The sequence below is a fragment of the Rattus norvegicus genome, chromosome 19, assembly GCF_036323735.1.
Source record: "Rattus norvegicus strain BN/NHsdMcwi chromosome 19, GRCr8, whole genome shotgun sequence".
Classification (NCBI taxonomy): domain Eukaryota; kingdom Metazoa; phylum Chordata; class Mammalia; order Rodentia; family Muridae; genus Rattus; species Rattus norvegicus.
The window spans coordinates 47,733,395-47,755,688 of record NC_086037.1 but is presented as its reverse complement, the minus strand read 5'-3'; the positions used below and the strand labels follow the sequence as shown (position 1 = coordinate 47,755,688).

Here is a 22,294-nt window from a genome sequence, read left to right as displayed (position 1 = left end):
ATAGTTCGTCCCACAGCATCCTCAGGTCTCTAGCCATCCCGACAGGATTGAAGACTCTGGTCTCACAGGAACTGGCTTGGTGAAGTTGTGTTTTCTCAGTTGTTGATTCCTAGCAATGCCTGGATTAAGTCTTGCTTCTGCAGAAGGCAGAACTTGTCGAATAAGATGGAAATGGGTTGCTGAAATCACTCCAGGAATATCTTCTAGTTGTTACTTTCTTAAGAGGCACATGCATTCGTCTTCTGCCCACGTAATGCCAACTCTCATCAGCAGAACAATTCTGTAAGCTAAATCGTGAGCATGAGTGCTTCCTTTTTCTTTTGCTTTCACTGTTTTTGCAGTGCTGAGGATGAAACCCAAACTTTCATGTGTCCTGGGTAGAGCTCCACTCTGAGCTAAACCCCAGTCCTAGTGCCAGTTTTATTTTAATTATTTTAATTTTTATTCATGTGTTTATATTGGAGCAAATGTGTGTCGCGTATGCAGCAGCCTGTGCAAAGCGGAAGAGAGTGTAGGATACATTGTAGCTGGAACGGTAAATAGTTGTTAGCTGCCTGAAGTGGATACTGGTAACCAAACTCAGGTCTTCTGGAAGATCAGCAACCACTTCTACTGATGAGCCATCTCTCCAGCCTCTAGTTTTTTGTCTGTTTCTGTTTGTTTTGTTTTAATGAGTATATTCAAGTCACTACTTCCAAGTTGAGTTTCAAAACAAACAGCAGAACTGAGCTTCCGAGTCCAGCTGTTCTACTCCTAAGTCCAAACATCTTCCCGTCTCTGAAATTCTAAAAATAAACAAACAAATAAATAATTCAATAAATAAATACTCTCCGGCTATGAGATAGAAATGCTAGCTTTGCCATAGAATTAGAGGCAGCCTCATTTCCACTGTTGGTGTAGTGTCATGCTAACTGACTGTTCATGGCTAGAGAGGAACATTTTTCATACTAATGTGTCAAACCCCTTTTCAATCTCTGTTTTGGACTGTATTGCATAGGAAGACTCAGGAGCGAATAGAGGCAAAATTATGCTTTGTCATAAGCTGTAGAACATTTTATGTTGACTAATAACAGACTTTCTTTCTTTTTAAAAAAAATGTTGACATATAGGTTTTCCCTTGTTTTTCAAGTCTGGGTGTTACATTCATATAATTTGCCATAGGTTGGTAGCCTGCTTGTTCTGAGATTGTGTCTGCATTCTTCCCACCTCCTTAGCCTATCCTGACCTCTTCTCCGTCAGTCCCATAGGTGCACTCGGTCAGCCGGACTATCTTCCCTGATTCACATCCTCATCCCCCTCCCTCGTGCCTGTTTTTAGGTTCCAGGGATTCAATTGCCAATAGCATACTTCTGGGCTGTTTTTCAGAAGCCTCCCACATAACAAGGTGAAAGCAGAATTTCCGAACCCCTAAAGCTTCCACATTACTGGTTGTGATAACCCCACATCTCAGGTGCTGGGGTTCCTGGCTTTGCTCTGGTTTGTGAGTCATCTCCCCCATTTGCTCCTCGAGGAATAGCAATCTCCAAGTCTTCCTCGCTCGCTCTGCATTCAAATATCTCCTCCCCCTCCTCCTTGATGCTGGCTTCTCTTCAGGGACATATCCTCTATTGCTCGGCAGAACCTTTCCCGGCTTAAGCTAACCACACTGTAGCCACAGGTGTCCCACCGCTGCTCCCTTCTTTATTCTCGTGTTTAATAAGAGCTTATCAATGAAGTCTGACTTTGTCTGCTCTCAAATCACCTCCCCGCTTCATCAGCCACCAAATATCCGCTGGCAGCCTGCCAGGGCACTGTGGGGACTACATGGATTCGAATGGTATGCAGTCTGTGACTGAGCCCGAATCTAGTGTCCTTGGAAAATTGAAACGTGTGAAAACAGCGCTGACAGTCTGTGGATGTGCTTAATGAGGGTGAGGAGAATGGCTCGTCACGGATCTTAAGCTGGGTCTCGGGAGCAGAAACGTTGGCTTACCTTGGAGGCAGGAGATGAATGAACAGAGGTTGGAATGGGACATAGGAATATTTGCAGCTTAATTCGTATCTCTCTGTTACAGAATGACATGACAGTGTCACGCTGAGGAAATAGATGTAACTTCTAACCATGGAGCTCTGAGAAGAATACCTTTTCTCCTCCTACTCATCTTCTGTCAGCCTTTTAATATTCTCTCCCGTATGAATCTTTTTTTAAAAAAAAAATGTATTTGTTCCATTACTCAATTCCCCAAATTGTTTTTCCTGACCTTTTTCTCTGGTGCATACCCACACACCTGAATGTATATAGACCTTATCACATCCTGTGTATTCCATGAGATTCCCAGGACTACAGTGTGTGCTCTGAAGTGCTGTGCTACCCATACTAGCCTGTGAGGGGCTGGCACAAGCACAGCGCAAGAGCATCTCCCTCCTAGGCTCCTTCCCTGGGACCCTTTCAGGTAGCAGGCTGTAGTGTGCTCTGCAGGAGAGACATCTTGATCAATGTGCAACTTGTATTTTAAAGTGTGTTTTCTTTGTTTTCTAAATGGCACCATTTCAAACACGTCGACATGGTATATTGGAGTTTCCCAGCCACCCTGTCATTTGTAAATCTGTGAAGGCTTCATAAGGCATCTGGCTTTCTGTCATTCATAAGTCCGTGAAGGCATCAAGAGACACATCTCCTCTTCTCATCTCCTGACATTTCCTGGAATTGTAAGACTAGAGCTGCTTTTGAAGAACTAGGAATTTCTCCCTCTGCTTTTTAGCAGCATTCAATATCCAAGGTGGATTTCTTTCAGGCACACATTGTAGGCAAGTAGGCTTTTCGCTCATTCTTCAAATCAACAGACTTTGAGTACCCAGTACACGACCTCCTCTAAAGGGAGAAATCTGTTCAGAATTTTAATTGTTCATAATTTCTATGCTTCCCATAATTGCAAAGAACAGAAACTTATCATTTTCCATGATGTCTTCTGACTCTTTTAGGCTGTGTTTATTGCTCCTCGTAAGGTAATGTTGGAATCCCAACGAGGTTTCATTTAATTTCAAGGCAATACAGGATGAGATTCCATAGATTAAAAAAACAAATGAAAGTTTTGCTTGCTATCAGTGATTTTTTCTTCCATAATAATAAAAGCTCACACTTGCTGACTCACCATTGTGTGTGAATCATAGCTCTTCATATTAACTCATTGTACACAGAGAAGTGTGCACATATCTTTAAGCAGAGGCATCCTAGTTCTTCTATACTAGAACAGCGTAGCACTTTTTTACAATATAATTGTTTTACCTTTTATTTAAATCTTGCATTTATTAAAGGTCTCATTTATTTTTAGTCCCACTAAATAAAACAAGCTTTCACCCACTTGTCTTGAGAAAGTTTGCCTTATCTTCTGTCATTTCCTCTTTTACTTTTCATATCCGATTTCACTCTTGATTTAGAATATTTCATGAAATATTATGACCAGCAATTAGACTATCCTGTGAGGGTGCAGACTGTGTGCCATGGTCAAGGAAGAGTTAACCCTGAGAGGTGTGTGACAATTTCATATCTCTAGGACGTGTGACCTTGAGCCTTACACAGGTAGTTGAGGTAAAGGATAGGAGAGCAGCTCAGATAACAAGGAAGCTCAGAGATCCCATCACCAAGCCTTCAGACTTCATCTCCTAACAGTGTTGTCTTAGAAGATAGAGGACAGCTTAAGGGCATGCGTGAAGCATCGTCCTGGAGTCTGTTTTTTTTTAAACCCACCTAATATACACACGTAATCACATTTTTACAAAAATCACACCGGAAAACTGGCCTCGCCCCAGATTCTCTCTGTCCATACATCCTCATTCTGTCTGTACATCCTCACTGCAGATTTTATCTCTTCAGTATATGATGACAAGGACTCGGGGAAAAACAGTCTGTTCCACAGTCCTCAACTTTGTCGTGCTTGCTGTTCCTCTCTTTGGGTTCCGTGAGAACGGGATTCCTTGACTATTGAGTACTTGTCTCCATGTTGAAATACTGCGTCATGGCCTCCAGAACCACAAATGGTCCAATCCCTCCTCTGCATATGGCCTTCTATTGTAGTGACTGGCCACCCGTATGGTTGCAGGATTCCTCCATGTTCTCAAAATATATTGAAGAAGCTGATCGGGAACTTGATTCCAGAACGTGTAAAGAATATCTCAAACCCAATGATAGGATAGAAGCAACCTTTGGAAACATGGAGAAATAAATAAATAGCTGATGGACACATGTTCAAGATCACAAGATGATAGTCACAAAATGTCCCATGTCACTAACCAGTGCAGAACTCCACATTAAATCCTTAGTGAGTTATAATTAAACACCACTGTGATGGCTGTAATAATAATTTTTAAAAAAACAATCAATAACATTCATGGGGTTGAGGAAAATCATTCCCTACTGTTATAAATGTAAAATGGTATAGCAAGGTTTAAAAACAGACTTTCTTTACTTTCTTCAAAAAAATATGTATAAACTTGTCTATTAAGGATTTATGTAAGAAACAATACTATGTAAAATGTATTTACTGATGTTCATATGAGCATTTGAAATCTAAGAAAAACATAGAAACAACCTAATGTTTATTGACTGGTAAACATGTGTGTGTGTGTGTGCGTGTGTGTATGTTTATGTGTGTTTGTGTGTTTATGTGTGTTTGTGTGTATGTGTTTGTGTGTGTGTGTGTGTGTGTGTACGTGTGAGTGTCTGTTATATACACATAATGAAATATTATTCAGCAATTGACCACTGCCCCGTTACAGGCTACAACACAGACTAAGATTAAAAGGATTGTGCTAAGTGGAAGGCATCAGTAGCAGAATAATATCATGCTTCCATGTGTATGAGATATCCAACAAGCTGAGAGACAGAAAACGTATTAGAAGTTATCCAACTACTGGTGGGGACAGACAGTGACTGCTCATGGACCCCAGAGATCCTTCTGAGAGAATGAAAATACTTTAAAACTAAATTATAGCAATGGTTCCACACAATCTGGAAACCAACTGAAAAATATGACAAGGAATGGGGACTGGAGAGGTGGCTTTCAGCAGCTAAAAGCACTGACTGCTGTTCCAGAGGAACAGGATTTGGATTCCAGCCCCTACATGGTGGCTGTCAACTCCCATGACTCCACTTCCTGAGAATCAGACACTCTCTCAGAAACTCTGCAGAACACCAGGCATATATGCATTACATAAAAATGTATGCAAGCAGTGTGCTCACACATGTAAAATGGATCGTTTTTAAAATTTAAATGAGAACATATAGTGGAAGAGATATAAAAAATATTAACCAAACAAAATCAATAATAAAAGCGTTAGGCAAATGCTTGAAATTCTGTTGCTGGCGACAGAATTATTGATCTGTCCCAGACCCTTTAAGATCTCTTCCTATGAGTCTGAATCCTTTATCACTTATATAATGAGCCTTTCAACTGAAATCCATCAATTGTTTCTAATATGTATCTTCTCTTCGGATCTCACTTCCAAAGTGTGGTTTTGGTTTTGCCTCCCTGGGGTTTTCTTTGGTTTTTGGGGGGAGGGAGGTGGTGTTTATATTTCTATTTATTCTTTACTCATTTTATATGTATTCTCACCCCTAAAATATATTTCTGTTCCCATGTATCAAAGACATAGTAATAACTGTGATACTCTCTGTTGGTTTTATTCCTAGTGACAAGTTACAGACTTCCAGACAGACAGGGCTTTTAGGGTCTTAAGAAGTAAGGAGCCAGTGTTGGCCAGTTTTTTGTTTTCTTTTTGTTTTTGTTTTTTGTTTTGTTTTGTTTTGTTTTTTGTTTTTGTTTTTTTTGTTTTTTTTTGTTTTTTGTTTTTGTTTTTGTTTTTTGTACAGGTAGGTTGAAGATATGTGGAGCCCATTAGAAAATGAGAACAAGACAACACAGCTATTTGTTTGAGTAAACCTCCCACCTAAAACCTCTCATGGCTTGAAGAGCTTTGCATTGTGGTTACAGTCAAAGGTATCAGTGCAGTGCCCTAGCTGCAGAGGTGTCAGTGCAGGGCCCTAGCTGCAGAGGTGTCAGTGCAGAGCCCTTGCTGCAGAGGTGTCAGTGCAGAGCCCTTGCTGCAGAGGTGTCAGTGCAGGGCTCTTGCTGCAGAGGTGACAGTGCAGAGCCCTTGCTGCAGAGGTGACAGTGAAATGATCTTGCTGCAGAGGTGTCAGTGCAGGGCCCTTGCTGCAGAGGTGTCAGTGCAGGGCCCTAGCTGCAGAGGTGTCAGTGCAGAGCTCTTGCTGCAGAGGTGACAGTGCAGTGATCTTGCTGCAGAGGTATCAGTGCAGGGCCCTTGCTGCAGAGGTGTCAGTGGAGTGATCTTGCTGCAGAGGTGACAGTGCAGTGATCTTGCTGCAGAGGTGCCAGTGCAATGATCTTGCTGCAGAGGTGACAGTGCAATGATTTTGCTGCAGAGGTGTCAGTACAGGGCCCTTGCTGCAGAGGTGCCAGTGCAGTGCCCTAGCTGCAGAGGTGACAGTGCAGTGATCTTGCTGCAGAGGTGTCAGTGCAGTGCTGTTGCTGCAGAGGTGACAGTGCAGAGCTCTTGCTGCAGAGGTGTCAGTGCAGAGCCCTTGCTGCAGAGGTGTCAGTGCAGTGCTATTGCTGCAGAGGTGTCAGTGCAGAGCCCTTGCTGCAGAGGTGTCAGTGCAGGGCCCTTGCTGCAGAAGTATCAGTGCAGTGCTGTTGCTGCTGGCTGCAGATGTTCACTATAGGGACTGTCATCCATCCCACAGGCTTTGTCTCTGATGGCATGAGTATCTCTTTTCCAGGTCTTACTTTTCACGGCTGCAGGCTTTTCTTTTTTTGATTTGCAGTAAGCATTCAAGTCCAAAGAGAAAGTGGGGACTTTACACTAGTCCAAGTGACAGGGCTCTGCATCATATTCGATGTCAGAAATATGACAAGGGACAAAAAGAGAGAGAAAGTTGGACTTGGGTCTGTGTGACAGCAGCAAGCATGCCAGCCTGGGCATCCAAAGATAGAAGGGCTGGGGATTTAGCTCAGTGGTAGAGCGCTTACCTAGGAAGCGCAAGGCCCTGGGTTCGGTCCCCAGCTCCGAAAAAAAAAAAAGAACCCCCCCCAAAAAAAAGTTCCAAAGATAGAAGGAGGTGAAATGCCATCCTGACGTCACCATAGCTCAGCCACTCTGTTCTGTGACTAGTGACCATCACATGACTTCCAAATCTTGATGGTGGAAGTCGGGAAGGCATGGCTCATCCATCTCCAGCTTGAAAAAATCTTCAAACTGTAAGGTAGCGTGTGGGAAGCGTTAGACCTGAGAGATAGTTTCTGCATTGTACCAGGGGCTTTCTGTCTCAGTGTCAGAGCTGGAAGCACATTCCCCATGCAGACCCCCTTCGTAGCATTCCGTGGCTAGATCTTATGAAGGGAATCACAAGAGCTTCAGGTCCAAGCTTTTCCCCCAAAGACTTTGCTGTACCCCAGAGCTGGGAGAAAGAATTCTGACCTCTGGGAACCCACTGCAGACAGTCCCTAAACAAATGCTATGCCACAAAATAGGCTGCTACATTTGTGCTGAGTTGGATTAAGATGATTATTTGTGTATTTCACATAATTTTTGTTACTTTTCCTAGCACTATTGCCACATTTTGGTCCGGCTGTCATCGAGGTGGCCAGTCCTAATGCAACCTCGGCTCTGGGAGAGTGGTTTCCAGCAAATCTGGCATTGGAAATAAAACTCTGGCCATCAACAGGGACTTAGCTTCTTGTGGGCCTGATTCCCTTGAAGAATTCCCATGCTATTGTGGACCCCGGCTGAGTAACATTTCCAAGTATCAGGTTAATCTGCATTCAAAATGAGTTGTTGGTCAGTAGGACAATAATGGTTAGCTGCACAGAACTGGGCTCCCTGCTGGGCTCAGTCATTCTCCAGAAACGCTTGTGAGCTGTCATGGTTTTTAGGATAGAGATACCCATATGCCATGGCCAATGGCCACTATTTAGTAGAGTCGTGGGGAGCCAGGTATGTTGAAATCCTTATAGCCAGGTTAAAGAGCCACCGTGCATATGTAGCCCTCAGAGTAGGTCCATGTAGGTTCAGATCTTGGCTCTCGATTACTGGCTGTGTTCACTTAGGCACAGGACATTTCAAAGCCTCTGTGTTCTCCGAAACAAAGTAGAGATGAGAATTACCGAAGAACTGTGGTCACTGTTAAATGAACTAATAACCGGGAGACCGATCAGACATTACCGTAGACTTTTGGACATTACTGTAGATTTAGAGCCAGATATAGCCCACTGGTAGTTTATATGCGGCTTAGAAACCAAATAATAGAATAGAAATGAATATTTCTATTTATATTAGAGTAGAGATAAATATTCACATTTCAGTTTCACTGGAGCAAAGCAATGCTTATTTATCTTAGAATTTTAATGTATGCATATTGGTGTTTTCCTTACATGTATTTCTGTGCACTACATACATGCCTGGGGTCCATAGAGGCCAGAAGAAGGTATCAGATACCCTGGAACTAAAGTTACAGATGGCAGTGAGCTACCATATGAGTGCTGGGCCTCGAACCTGGGTCCACTGAGCCATCTGTCCACCAGTCATACTCAAATTATTGATGTATCATCAGTGTGACGGTAATACTACAATAACATGCTTGAAGAACCCTAATAAAAATTTTGTTCCACAAAGTCTAAACAATTTATAATTTGAACCTTCCTCAAATCCAGGTCCTTGAAGGTTAATTGTGCCTCTTTTAAGTGGAGGGAGCACTAGGAAGTTGATTTGTTCTGAAGTTCTTGTGTCCGGTGCAGATGCTTTTCAGGGTGTATCAAAGAAAGCCAGAGTCCATGGCTGCTTTAGGTCACATACTGCCTTGTCTCGGTGCACACACTGCCTTGCCTGCTGCGGGTTAATACATCATCACCTCAGCCTTCTCCACACTGTTTATTCACAGCGTCAGGAAGACCCTGGGTGACTCCTGTCAGGCTGCCCAGCACAGTCACCACTAGCACACAGGGATTCATGGGAAATGCCTCAAGGGCATTTAGAAACATTTACAGTTTAGTGAACTGGAATGGTTTTCCAGAGAACCCAGAATTGCTCTGAATGTTTTTCCTGATCTCCATGAAACACCAGCTGCACATAGCAGCAGATCCCAAGGACACGGGTAGGGCAGATCAGAGACATGCTTCCGATCTAGAGTCTCCTCTTCCCTTTGCATGCCCTGCCCTACATGAACTTTCTGTTATCTAACACCAAGATCCTGGGTTTGTTCTGAGTCCTTAAGCTTCAAAACAAGAACGCCAATCCTGGAGAAGCAGAAGGGCAGATTCCTGTGGGGTCATGTTTCTACTTCCTCTTCTGTAGCCAATATATCCCCCTTGCTTGCCTGCCACCGTCCGGCCCCAAATGCAGAAGCCCCATCCCAGCTGGGCTTGTCCTTTCAAGGTCCTTAATCTGATTTCTCCAGCTTGAAATCCGGCTTGCAGAGATGTTTGGTTTGGCTTGGATTTTTTTATTTTAATATGCTTAAATGAGTCGCCAATGTTTAAAAGCAAGGAGATTTCAGATACAGCCTAGACAGACAGCCTCTCCCAAAGCTGTGGAAATTCTGGCAGCTGGTAAGGCTGCACCCCAGAGTGCTGGGGATTGGCAAGCTCAGAGTGGCAGTTGTAGCAGCTCTGTTCCTTGAGCCAGGTCCTGCAACTTCCCATAGCATGGTCCTTTCATTAGTTCCTGAACTCAGCCTCACGATAACTGTCGGGCTCTGCCCTTCTCACTGAAGCTCCTGGGGTCAGTAAGCTACCTTACAGTTAGGTAATTTGGGGTTTTCTGTCCTGAAGATGAAATGATCACAGAGCCATGCGCGGCTACCACAGCCTCATCCACAGTTTGAAAACCTGAATTCTGTCCTATTTAATTTCAAAGAGTGATGGAGTGTCTTGGTAAACATTTTCCTAGCATTCGTAAATCCCTAGGTTTTATTTTCCCCAAAACTATGTGATAAAAATGCTCAAGTTGTAGAGTCTGGGGACATGGCTGTAGTATTATTCTAATTTTCTCTATATATTGTTTTATTTTTTCTTGAACACAAAGGAAAATCATAAACACCTAGTTGATACAATAGACCTCTGACCAGCAAATCTTTTGTGTGTGTGTCAAAGGCTTGCTGACTTGTTTGACTGACACCAAGGCCTCTGGACTCCTGGGCAAGCTCTGTGTCATTAAGCAATATCCTCAAGGTTCAGTTCAGCAGTCACTGGTAGGAGTGAAAGTCTTCCAATACCTGTTCTGCTAAGTACCATTCTTTGCTGTTTTTCCTTCGAAATAACATGGTGAGCTCATTCATTTGTTTTGAGACAGGGTCTTGCTACGCGTTCCAGGATGGCCACAAACGAGCCCTCCAACCTCAGTCTCAGCCCTGGCGGATGCTGCAGACAGATGCCACACTCAACTAGAGCTTGTATTTGCATAATATTTGCATAACTGCAGATAAGAAACTGACCTAGAAGCAGGAACGCCAGTGAACAAAGTCTCTTCAAACCTTGCTCTTTTATTTAAAGGCTAGCTCATGCTATGAGCTATGGCCAGCCCTTAGCTTAGAAATGATTTTCTCTCTAGCTCTAAAATTATAAAATGTCCTAAACTTCAAAACAAGCAGGGAATGAAAGAACTCACTTTCTTTGATTAAAAAGAAAACAAAAGTTTCTCTTCAATAATTCAAAGTCTTATGAAGTATTCAGATTCCAGGAAACATCACACCATTCCTCTTTACCTTTTTCAAATTCAAGAAGAAAGAGGCGTCTAAGTTGAACAGTACCCCACAGGCAGCCACTGTGACCGTAGCTATGTGGGATTTGCTTTATGGAACAGACTCGAATCAAGTAACAAAGATATCATTTGCAAACATTCTAAGAATCTTGCACACCCTATTTGAGAAAATTTTTATTTCAACTTTAATCAGAATTCTATTTAAATAATTTGGTGTGTTTTTAGAGAGAATGACTGCCTCTAATGTAATGTTTTCTTAAAATTCTAAAGCGCTGACTTAAATGTTGATTGTATGTATTCCTATCCTTGGAAAAGGCTCGGTGCAGACATAACACTTTCATTTTTAGAGGAGAAGCATATTCCACTCAGAATAATACGGATATTAAAGTGGGGAACAGACTCCAGACTGAGTTACAGTTGAGCCTCAAGTGTGTGGGTGAAGCCCTTCCTTACCAGGAAGACGTGCTTACATTCTGCAGGCCTTAGCCGAATCTAATGCATTCTAGTTTGTGATTTGAATTGCCTTTGATTTTTAAAATATTATTGTTACACTGACTTTAAGATGGATTCTGTAACTTTTAAACACTCCATGTGCATCTCTGTGTATAGTTTGTACAGAAGGTACACATGTTGTCTGCTCGGGCAGCCATGACCTGGCCTACAACGGTGTCTACCTAAGGAAAGGAAGACATGGGTATTTGCCTAAATAATAGTTAGTTTTCTTATTGTTGTGACCAAATGCCTGGCAAGCAGCAAGAAGGAAGGGTTTATTTTGATGATATAGGCCTTCTTGGATTTAAGACAGGCTGTAGCACACGAGGCAGTTGGTATCTCTGGTCTGAGGAGCAGAGCAAGAAATAGTGCACTGGCTGATTTTGTGTGTCAACTTGACACAAGCCAGAGTTATCACAGAAAAGGAGCCTCAGTTGTGGGAATGCCTCCAGGAGACCCAGCTGTAAGGCATTTTCTCAACTAGTGATCCAGGGGGAAGGACTCAGCCCATTGTGGGTGGTGCGTCCCTGGGCTGGTAGTCTTGGGTTCTATAAGAGAGCAAACTGAGCAAGCCAGGGGAAGCAAGCCAGTAAGAAACATCCCTCCATGGCCTCTGCATCAGCTCCTGCTTCCTGACCTGCTTGAGTTCCTGTCCTGACTGCCTTTGGTGATGAACAGCAATGTGGAAGCATAAGCTGAATAAACCCTTTCCTCCCCAACTTGCTTCTTGGTCATGATGTTTGTGCAGGAATAGAAACCCTGACTAAGACAAGTAGGGATGGGCTATAAAAACAACTCCAGACTGGCCTGCAGTGACCCATTTCTTCTAGCAAGGCTCCACCTCCTAAGGTCCCACCTTCCCAGACAGGGCAGCCATCAGGGAGAGAAGATTCAAACACTTGAGCTCAGAGAGACCATTTCATATTCAGACCCCAAGAATCTACACTACCTTCACATATATATAGAAAGTTTCTCCTTTCCAGCCCGACGAAAGACAGCCTCTTTCTGAGATCGCTCTGACCAGCTGTCTCTAACCACCCCACATCCCCTTCTCTTCCTTCTCTGTGCTTTCTTAGCACTCTGCACATACACAGTGCAATCCTGTCCTAGTAGTTACGCAGAGATTCGTGAACTTTCAAGTTTTCCTGAGTGTCTTTGTACCCAGTCAGCATGCCATGTGCCACCTAGTAGACGTTTACAGAGTGGTGGCCGAAACTGTGCAACTAGAAAATTATTTTCTCATCGCACATGGGTCTGACTATTACATGTTGATGAGATGAGAGCCTGTTTTTCTTCTTACAGCAGACAACCAAAAATTACCCAAAACGCCAAGACGTACTTTTAATTTTCTTTTCAAAGGATCCTCGCATACGTCCTCCTGTACCCGTGCTATATGACGCTATCAACTTTTATAGGCTGGTAACCTTGCCTCAGAAGGTCTGAGGACAACAAAGTCTGCCTGTATGGCGGACTGGCAGGCACTTCGAGGTGGGCAGTGACCTGCAGAGTTGGAGCTTCAGTTCAGGAGGGGCAGGGCATTGGGCCTGTGCAGGAGTCTAAGCAAGAGCACCACAGAGCTGAGGACAGCTCTGGGGACAGCTCTTCCCTGACTTTAAGAGCAAAGGTGTAACCCTGGGAGACAGGCCCTAGGTCCCAGGATCTGTGTGGGTACAGCAATATCTTTAAAGAGATTCCGTCCCAGACCAGAAGAAGTGACATGCAAACCACCCAGACTTTATATGAGGAAGGACATCATAATTTCTAGTAAAAACTCATTTTAACAGCACTTGGTATTCTGGTAAAATGTATCTAAAATAATGGGGCACAAACTTGGCATAGCCCATGTATTTCAGCATGTGATGGTAGCTGGATCGTGTTTCAAAGAGAGAGATCTTGCTGTCCAAGTCAGGAGAAGTTTATGAAAATTTGATTTCTGTAGAATCAGACTGAGTGTCTCAGGCTTAGCAGAAAGGATACGAAAGTCTCTGACCTTCATCACCAGGAGGGAAGGAAGCTTTTAATGGCTTATAATGGCTGGATATGTGGTACTTAAACACTTATACAAACTCTGTGAACTTATGGTTGTTTATTGTGATATATGATAAAACGAAATGTTTGGTTTCGGACCTCAGGACAAGGGAATGGGGTACATATTTTACATATCAAAGCAGACCTGGCCTCCTGGTTCTCCCAGCATCCCTCAATCCCTACCTGATATACTTTGCCCCCAGCCTGAACTTTCCAGTCCAGGGAATGGGCTGCCCTTACATATATATTATATACATACATATATAATATACATAAAATATACATACATAATATACAATAAATTAATATATGTATTATACCTTCCTTGAGGCCAGTGATCTCACCGCCTGAAAACAGTTTCCCAATAAACCTGCCTTTAAGATACTCTAATCTGCTTTAATTGGCTCATTTCAAAGATTTTGAAGGTAGAGAAATAACTTTTCACAAAGCCCATCAGAAAATGATTGGATTTGTCCAGTTAGGTATGCACAGTGGGCATCTGATTACTGCTACCAGCCTTGACTTGACAGTTGAGATGCAGAACTCAGTAACTGGGCTATTTGGTCCCACAAGCTGTATTTTTGTTTATCTCTGTCCTGCTTCCTAAGTCACACTATTTTACATCATTCAACCTGAGGTGTTAAACAGCCCTTCTTGCTTTAATATTCTTCCAGGGGAGTCACAACGTATCAAGTTTGATAATCTCTGATTTTTCTGCCTTAAGAATATGAATCCTAAACCCTTTCTGCCGTTTGTTATTTTGTGATCACATCAAGAAAATAAATAAACAAGCAGCTTCCTTAGACTCCTAAGCAGTCCTGGGAGCAAGCCTCCTGTATCTGCGTTAGTGTGATCTTAATAGGAATTCGTGACCATAACTTCTAGCTCTGTTTCGAGCCTGTACTGCTGTCAACATTTAGCTTTCAATGCAGTTGGAGCTATTTAAAATCTAGGCATGAATAGATATGTGCACACACATATGCAGCCCTGTGCTTCTGCATTCTGTTTTTATCTGCTGGAGTACATTCCTTGGAAGAATTTTCAAATAAGTAATTGGTCTTTGATGCCTTTCTTATCAAAGGCCACAGCAACTGTTCATGGATTCTCTTAACTGATTTGCAATTCCGAGACACTCCCAGGGTAAGGGCAGCACTTGTGGATCTCCAGCAGTTTGCTGGGGTTCTTTGGGTACAGGAAGTATTTATAGAGGTCACAGAGCACAACTCTAGTACCCTATGTGTCACCTAGCAATTGCACAGTGACTTTATGTCTGTCTGAAATAGCTTGTCTGTTCTCCAGGCAGAAGCAAAGCAATTAGGGGCCAGAGACAGCACAGGTCCTTCCATTTACAGATGAGAGAAAGAAGGTTGCCATTTGGGCTAGGGCCACCCGGCGAGTACTGTGCAGGCTTTATATATAAAAAAGTCTGATAGAGTAATAGTTTACTGGTGCTTAAGGATAGAAGTTATTGTTAATTCAGACCTGTGATGTTTGGGTTTCTTCTATCTGCATGTTGAGTACTATACTTTAAACCAATTTTAGGACAAATATAACTAAGAGCCTGAGGTGAAGAAGCATAGTGTAATCTCATGCTGTGGTTTAAGGAAGGTTGGTGTGTCTGTGGCCATGACAGAACAGAGGGGCAGGGGTGGAGAGTCAATTCAGGCAGATAGACCATTTGTTGAAGTTTTGCACTTGCCACGGTTTAAGGAGGTTTAGTAATCTCCTTAAAAGTGCAGCAGAGAGGGGAGAGAATGAGAGTGGAGTGCTCACTCACTGTCAAAGCAAAGCTTGTCTCTCTAGGACTTGGTCTAAGGACACTGGCAGGCAAGGGAGAGAATCTGCTCCACCATTACACCTCGCTTGGTGTGGGTCCATTTCCATGAAACGGAATATGAGAAACAGGACCTCATAAAGGATCCAACCCAAGGCAGGCCTCTTCTGGCCCTAGGAACTGCAGCCTAAGACCCGAAGTTGTATGGGACCAGGAGACAGGGCAAATGGCAGAGCAAAGAAATGAGCAGGCTATCAGAGCCAGGAATAAGCACCCAAGCTTATATCGTCCAACATAAGCCTCTAAACAAGTCATTCTCTTTGCAAAGGAACGCCATGCTGATAGGCAATCAAACAAAGCCGTGTATTTTTTATGGTAAAGCTCGGCAATAATATTTACATGTTCTTTGTAAGAGGCTTTCGCTTTTTGAGGTGAAAAGACACACAATGGCAAATCAACTACATTATTAATATGTTTTTTCTCTTGCATTTTTTGCCTGGCAGAGAAGTAGAGACAATAATTTCAAAACAGAAAATAGTTCTTCTGAGATGAAGGTAATAAAGAGACACACTGGAAAGGCCTAAAATACAGGTCAACAGGACTCATAAGCAGACCCGGGGCATGAGCAGAGGGGCCACAAGGAAACAGCCCAGGAGAAACTCCTGCTGGATTGAGCAGGACACCATGAGGGTCTTGAGGGAGAAGAAGTGGCCATCATATAGACTTGAGCAGATTATCTTAGGAAGGGCTGTTGGGAAGTCAAGCTGTTGCTAGTAATGAAAGTCAACCCTCACTCCCAGAGTCAAACTGAGCTACAAACATAATTCCTGGACTCAACTCAGAGGGTCACCCCAAATCTGGAATAGAGGCCAGCGATAGGGATTAGGCAGACCTGGTTGCATGCTACCACAGGGAAACAGACAACCATCGTGTATCACTCCAGAGGGTAGTACAAGAGCTACAAGTGACTCATCAATGCTTCTCAAACACAGTGGAGGCAAGCCTTTTCCTTAGGGGGGAGCTCCACCCTACCCTGAGGCACTCCCCATCTCCTGGGCTGCGGCTAGAACAGCTGGTTCGTGGACTACCTGCTGTGCTCCAGATGTAGAGGTAGGCATTTTAAATACACAGTACCTCTTAATCTTCCTATGCTCTTACAAGGTAAATTTAGTGAGACTAGCTTTACAGATGAGACAATATAAGGTTAAATGGGCTAGTCAACTTTATATATCTGATAGTGACTGTCTAGGTGTTGTCTGCCACCCCAAGCTCCTTGCTGCATTGTAAGTAAAATTAGAGCTCTTTCTTAACCCAAGTAAAGTTCTCTTCTAGGTGAAAATTTCGTTATTTCAAGTGGGTTAGTCAAATAGTCACATTTTCTATTTTATATCCTAGAAGTAAGATCAAAGGTGTCTCTACTCATGTGAAGACCAGCATTGCTTGTGGGTGACTTTCCAAGTGAGAATGGGCTTTTATCATACCTGGGTTTGAATCCTGACATTACCATAGGCCAGGTAAAGCCCCAAGGATGTCATTCAGGAGAGAAGGATGCTGTGACCCCTCAACAAAGCTACACTAACATTAAATATGATGGTGGAACTTTACCAGGCTAGGAGCCTGAGCACCACAGTTTATGCTGTCTATATATGAGTCCTCTTAATCTCCATTGCCTTATCTCTCCTATTTCCATGGTTACCGCACATACACATAGTCTAGTCCCTCAGCTTACCCATCTCCTGCACATGGTCCTCCTTCCCAGCCTACCTCGTTTTACAGGGATAAGTAGTAGGCAGGTTCCCACAGTCTCCTCCTCCTCTCATATACTTTAAATCTGAAGTGCCCCCGGGGCTCATATGTTAATAAAAGCTTGGTCCTCAGCTTACAGTGCTGTTGGGAGATGGCAGAAATCAGAGGCACAACTCCCGAGAGGAATTTTGAAGTCCCAGCTCCTTCTGTGTCTCTGGTTTCTGGCTACTCTGATGTGAGTTGTTCACCTTGTCTTCCTACCACAATGCCCTGTGCCACCCCCACAAGCCAAAGCTGCAGTCCATGTGGCCATGGACTGAAACCCTTTAAACTATGAGAAAAGTAAACCCTTGTTCCTTGAATATTGGGTCTTTGTTAAAGTATTGGAGAGGCACGTCGTCTCATCAGTTTGCCAACTTCAAATGTCAGTATAAGCATACTGAAGGTTCCAGTGCGTGCCGAGTATACCTTCTGTATATCTTGATAGGTACAAGGTTTTGGATTCACACAGATGTGGGTACAAACGCCCATGTTTGTATTGGGAATAGTTGGCATGTTAAGAAATGAAATCAGAAGATTTCTGCTCTTGACTTCAGCAAGCTGGGTAGGAGACAGATCCGAGGCAGCCATAGTTCCAGCAGCCACAGCATCTGTTCATGAGAACAGTAGGATCAAGATGAAGTTAACACCACAGAGTGGTACATTTAGCCAAAGGAGGAACATTTTCATAGAGGACCAGAAAGAAATGGTACAGGACAGCTTTGTCTCTTGTCCCTTGAATGACAAGTGGATATCAAGGCCTGTTAGATACAGGAAGATGGGTTTAGAGCAGTAGTTCTCAGCCTGTGGGTCATGACCCCATCAGGGCCCAAAGGACCCTTTCATAGGGGTCACCTAAGACCATAGGAAAACACATATTTATATTATGATTCATAACAGTAGCAAAATTACAGTTAAGAAGTAACACAAAAATAACTTTATGGTTAAGGGTCATCACAACACGAAAAACTATATTAAAGGGTTTAGGAAGATTTAGGAAGGTTTAGAGCCACTACTATAGAGTCAGGGTAACACAGATCAGTTAATTGTGAGTTACTTTTGATGACTTCAACTAGACCCTCTAATATTGCCCCAGAGAATGTGGTAATCAATTGTCAAAGTGAACTTTTAACCCAAGAAGTAGATCTGTGTGGTTTCTGTGTGGCAATTGCTCGCCTCCAGACCCTGCAGCACAGCATGTCCTCATGGCCTTACACGTATCTCAGTTTCTGTGATTCTCAGCTTCCCCATCCCAAACTTCATGATGACATGATGACTTGGTTTAAAATAAATTGTGTCTCTTGTTAGCAAACTCCTGGTTCCCTTTATACCCAGAAAACATCCTTCAAGGTACAAATCTAATGTTCTTTTCTTTCTGTGGCCCTTCCTGACGTCTGTGGCAAAGATAGCTCCTTTCTCCCCATGTCCCCAGAGCATTTAGTGCGGTGCTGTTCTTGCCCAGGGTGTAATCTGTTTAGCAGCCACCATCCTGCCCTGCCTCCCGATGCCTGACAGGCAAGGTTCCCTATCTTCCACACCTCTCCACTGAGAGCTGGTCATAGGAACTAGCATGTAATAGCCAGACAGCCAGCAATCGTTTGTTGGATTAGTAGAACAAGAAGACATACTAAATTAGTAATGCCTCATTTCACAAACCAAACATATTTATTGTGGTTTTACAAGCATATGCCTTTTTAAAAGGAGTCTTAGTAGGGTACAATGAAATTGATAATAGTGGTTGCTTTGATGTAGAACCAGGAGGTTGGAACAGAAAGAAGGGAGATATTTTCCACCATGTGGCCTCTTGAATTTCATACTTCATCTACTCCAAACCAGTCCAATTTAGTGTATACATGGACTTCATGACAACTGTTTTCACTTTTTTGTTTGTTTGTTTGTTTGTTCATTTTGTTTTACTGAAATGCTGGTGGGTGTCTATGAGACAATTGTCTTTTTGTTGCCGATATCAGCCCTCCTCTGGGGTCATTGGTGATTCCCAAGAAGGCAAATGAGGATTTGCAAAACAAAAAAAATCATTCAAAGATTGTCTGAAACCAAGGTGGCTGAATCAGAGTCCCTTCTCTCACTATGCCCTCCTTTCTGCTTTCAAGATCACAGTGAGTTAGCTGACTGGTCAAAAAGAAATGTCTGAAAGCCAACTGTGGAGAAGCCAGCACAAAGGGGTTTCCATTTCTACAGGGCTGTGCTCCTGTGTTCTTCAAAACCTAGGAATTGAAGTCCTTTCAGATCAGGCAAAGCTTGGTGTGCTCGGCAGTGTTCAAGCTTGGCAGCCTTCATATTACATCGCTAGAATTGTGGTGCACCTGACTTCTCAGCGTCACAGCACCTAGGATGCCTTTGTGTGTCCGTATACAGAAGGCAACCTGAACACACCTTCCGCTACAGATTCTGTTTTAGTGCTGTTATGCCCTTCAGGTCTAAGTATCTTGAGGTATTTGTTTATTTTTTATATAAATAAATACACTACAGCTGTCTTCAGACTCACCAGAAAGAGGGCATTCGATCCCTATTGTGAGCCACCATGTGGTTGCTGGGAATTGAACTCAGGACCTCTGGAAGAGCAGTCAATGCTAAGCCATCTCTCCAGCCCCTTGAGAATATTTCTACTATGAATGGATCCAAAGAAGAATCTATACTGTATATAATAGAGCTCCAAGCATGAATCCCAGCTAAACCAGCTACGTGGCTGAGTCTTATTTGGCGAAATGGAGACAATTGCTCTGACTTCATAGGCTCTCTTACAGCAATTGAAGATAAGGACTAAATTAAATCATTCATAAATCAGCTGTCACATGAGAATTTAACAAATGTTAGTTATCTGCCCAGTACATCAAGCATTTAATAGTTTGTCTCTACGACAGATGTTGTTGTATAGTAAAGCCCAAAAATGTAAAAGTCCGGGGCTGGGGATTTAGCTCAGTGGTAGAGCTCTTACCTAGGAAGCGCAAGGCCCTGGGTTCGGTCCCCAGCTCCGAAAAAAAGAACCAAAAAAAAAAAAAAATGTAAAAGTCTTAATATGGGATATGAATAGAATGTAATATATTCTTGGGGAAAAATATACTATACCTATATCATCATCATCATCATTTCCTTGTTAGGAATTCACTTTGCCTACTATTTGTCATGACAAGTGTTTCCTTAGGTTAAAATCTTCCAGCATTTTGATTTCTCCATATATTTACTCTTATTATCTTTTATATAAAAATGTTTAAAATATAAGTCAGCATAGTTAGCAAACACACACATGCACACACACACAGAGAGAAGGGGAAAGAGAGAGAGGGAGAGAGAGAAAGAGAGAGAGAGAGAGAGAGAGAGAGAGAGAGAGGCATATATTTTTAGTGAAAAACTAACACCTTTCACTCTAAGAAGGATGTTCATGCCAGAATTCGATGCTTACTCTTCTTGGTAACAAACTCCCAAACCATAAATCCAATCTGACTTCCGGTTTGAAGTTAGGATCCTGAAGCATAACTTTGAGCTTCCATTTCAAGGTGGCAGTGACAACCTATGCTGGTGTCTTTCCCTCCTGGCGTTTTAAAGCACGCTAATCCGAGCTCACTCATAAAACTCAGCAGCAGGGGATCACTGTCCAGTGGCTTATTGTGGGCAGGCCAGACTGGTTTTAACTGAGCGGAGGAAGTTAATTATCCCGTGTTTTAGTTGGCTCTAGGAATGAATAACCAGTTCTTACCATCTCACCACAGTCTGCGACAGCGTGGGGGATGGGAAATCGCACACCGGAATCTGCAGTTCGGGGCTTTGCTGGGACTGAGACCGCCTTAATCTGTTTCCCAAGTTGTTTGAACCAGTTCAATAGCAGTTAAACAAGGTTATGTAAGTGACACGTGATGTAGCCCAAAATAGTGACTGCAAGCATGGGCTACTGTTGCTGGGCAATTGTCAGCTGAGGGAAAAAAATCCCTCAAGCAAGACAACAAATGAACTTTTAAAGATGAACATGAGATTTAAGCAGAAAGTTAATTTTAAAAAAGGTCTTAGTGAAATTGCCTTTCTGATGTTGAAAGTGAGTTCTTGTATTGAAAACAAGAAATGTTGCTCACGAGGTCAGGTCATCCCAGAGGACCCAAGGGTGGTTAAGTGGAGAGGCATTCCAAATGCATTGGGGACCATGCCTCCACACTTGATTCCCAAGTTTTAATGAAGAGCAGCATCAGCCCAACCCTCAGACTTGCTGACGTTGGATAGATAACCAATTATTAAGCAAGATTATTTAGTTGAAGAATATCTTAAGTATTAAAGTACCTTGTGAACTGCTATCTTTTAGTGAATCCCCTTTGTAGCTTTAAATTATAAAAAGAAAATTCTACTTAATTCGCATGACGCAGCAAACATTAAAACTGAAAAAGGAAAGCACGGTGTCTGGAGACTTTTGACAAGCTTGTTGTCAACCCAAATGACAATAGGATCTGTTCAAAATGTGCCTCAGCTGTGAAGAGGTTTGTTATCCTAATGTTTGCACTATCACAGTGGCCTCAGTCTGTGATGCCCCTGCCTTTAATGGGCTTCACATATGGCGAACTGGAAAGCTAGGACCCTGGGGCAGGACTTAGGCTCAGCAAAACTCTTCTCCCGGGGATTCTGGTGTTGGAGTCTCTTAATCTCTAAGAGACCTCGTAAATAGCACTGTATTTCCCCTCCCAGACTCTGGGCAGATTGAAAAACAAAGGAGTGGCTTGTGGAAGATAAAATATCAGCCTTTTTCAAGGGGGAAGTTGAAGGATATGGCTTTGCGGTGAGTGCAAAAGGAATCTGCAATCCGAGCCTGGGAACAGGGCTCAGGCTGGGCTCCACTGGGTGAGGGCAGGCTTCCCCAGAAACCAGGAGACTATAGATACTATAGACAGAAATTTCTCCTCCGAGGGAAGAAAATGGGCTGAGGCAAGCAGGCCAGATATTCTTCTCAGATCTCCTCATCAAAGCAGAATGAGCAAAAGGCACAGGGGCCTGAGGTTCAACGTCTTTCAACTTCCTTCTGAAAGAAGGAAACTTGAAGGGTGTGGCACAACTGTTCCTGTCTCCAGGGCTCAGGGTGAGGTCCCAGCAGTTCCGTGTGGCAGAACCAGCCTCACTGTTTAGTGTGCTTTCCTTTCCTGCAGTGAGTTCTATGTATAAGGTGTAACTACACAAATGCACGCAATTCGGGACCTTTTGTCTAGTGTCACTTACCTGCCACTGTTTGACTAAGTGTCTGTTCAAGGGATCTAGCCCTCCATGAATCCTTCCACAAAGATTCCGAAAGGTTTAGAACCCGTTGACCTTGGTGTTGGAGCTGCTAGGACCTGCGGCATTTTATGTCTAACGTCCCCGAGCACATTAGTGTTCTTCCTTATTAAAGTGTACCATCCTTAGACGCCATGCTTACTGAGGAACAAAGCAAGCAGCACATACACAGGGCCTCCAGGTTCTCCCAGCATCCCT

At 43.1% G+C, this 22,294-nt stretch overlaps 1 protein-coding gene and 1 long non-coding RNA gene across 7 annotated transcripts in view; one reads left to right on the top strand and one right to left on the bottom strand.

Annotated features, from left to right (window-relative positions):
• Positions 1-22,294, top strand: part of Nr3c2 (nuclear receptor subfamily 3, group C, member 2) — a 344,237-nt gene that overhangs the window by 208,401 nt on the left and 113,542 nt on the right. The window lies entirely within an intron of this gene.
• On the bottom strand, positions 322-20,673 carry LOC134483346 (uncharacterized). The gene is made up of 2 exons (XR_010060202.1): positions 20,547-20,673; positions 322-785 (listed from the first exon to the last, which is right to left on the bottom strand). It is a non-coding gene; the product is annotated as an uncharacterized LOC134483346 (long non-coding RNA).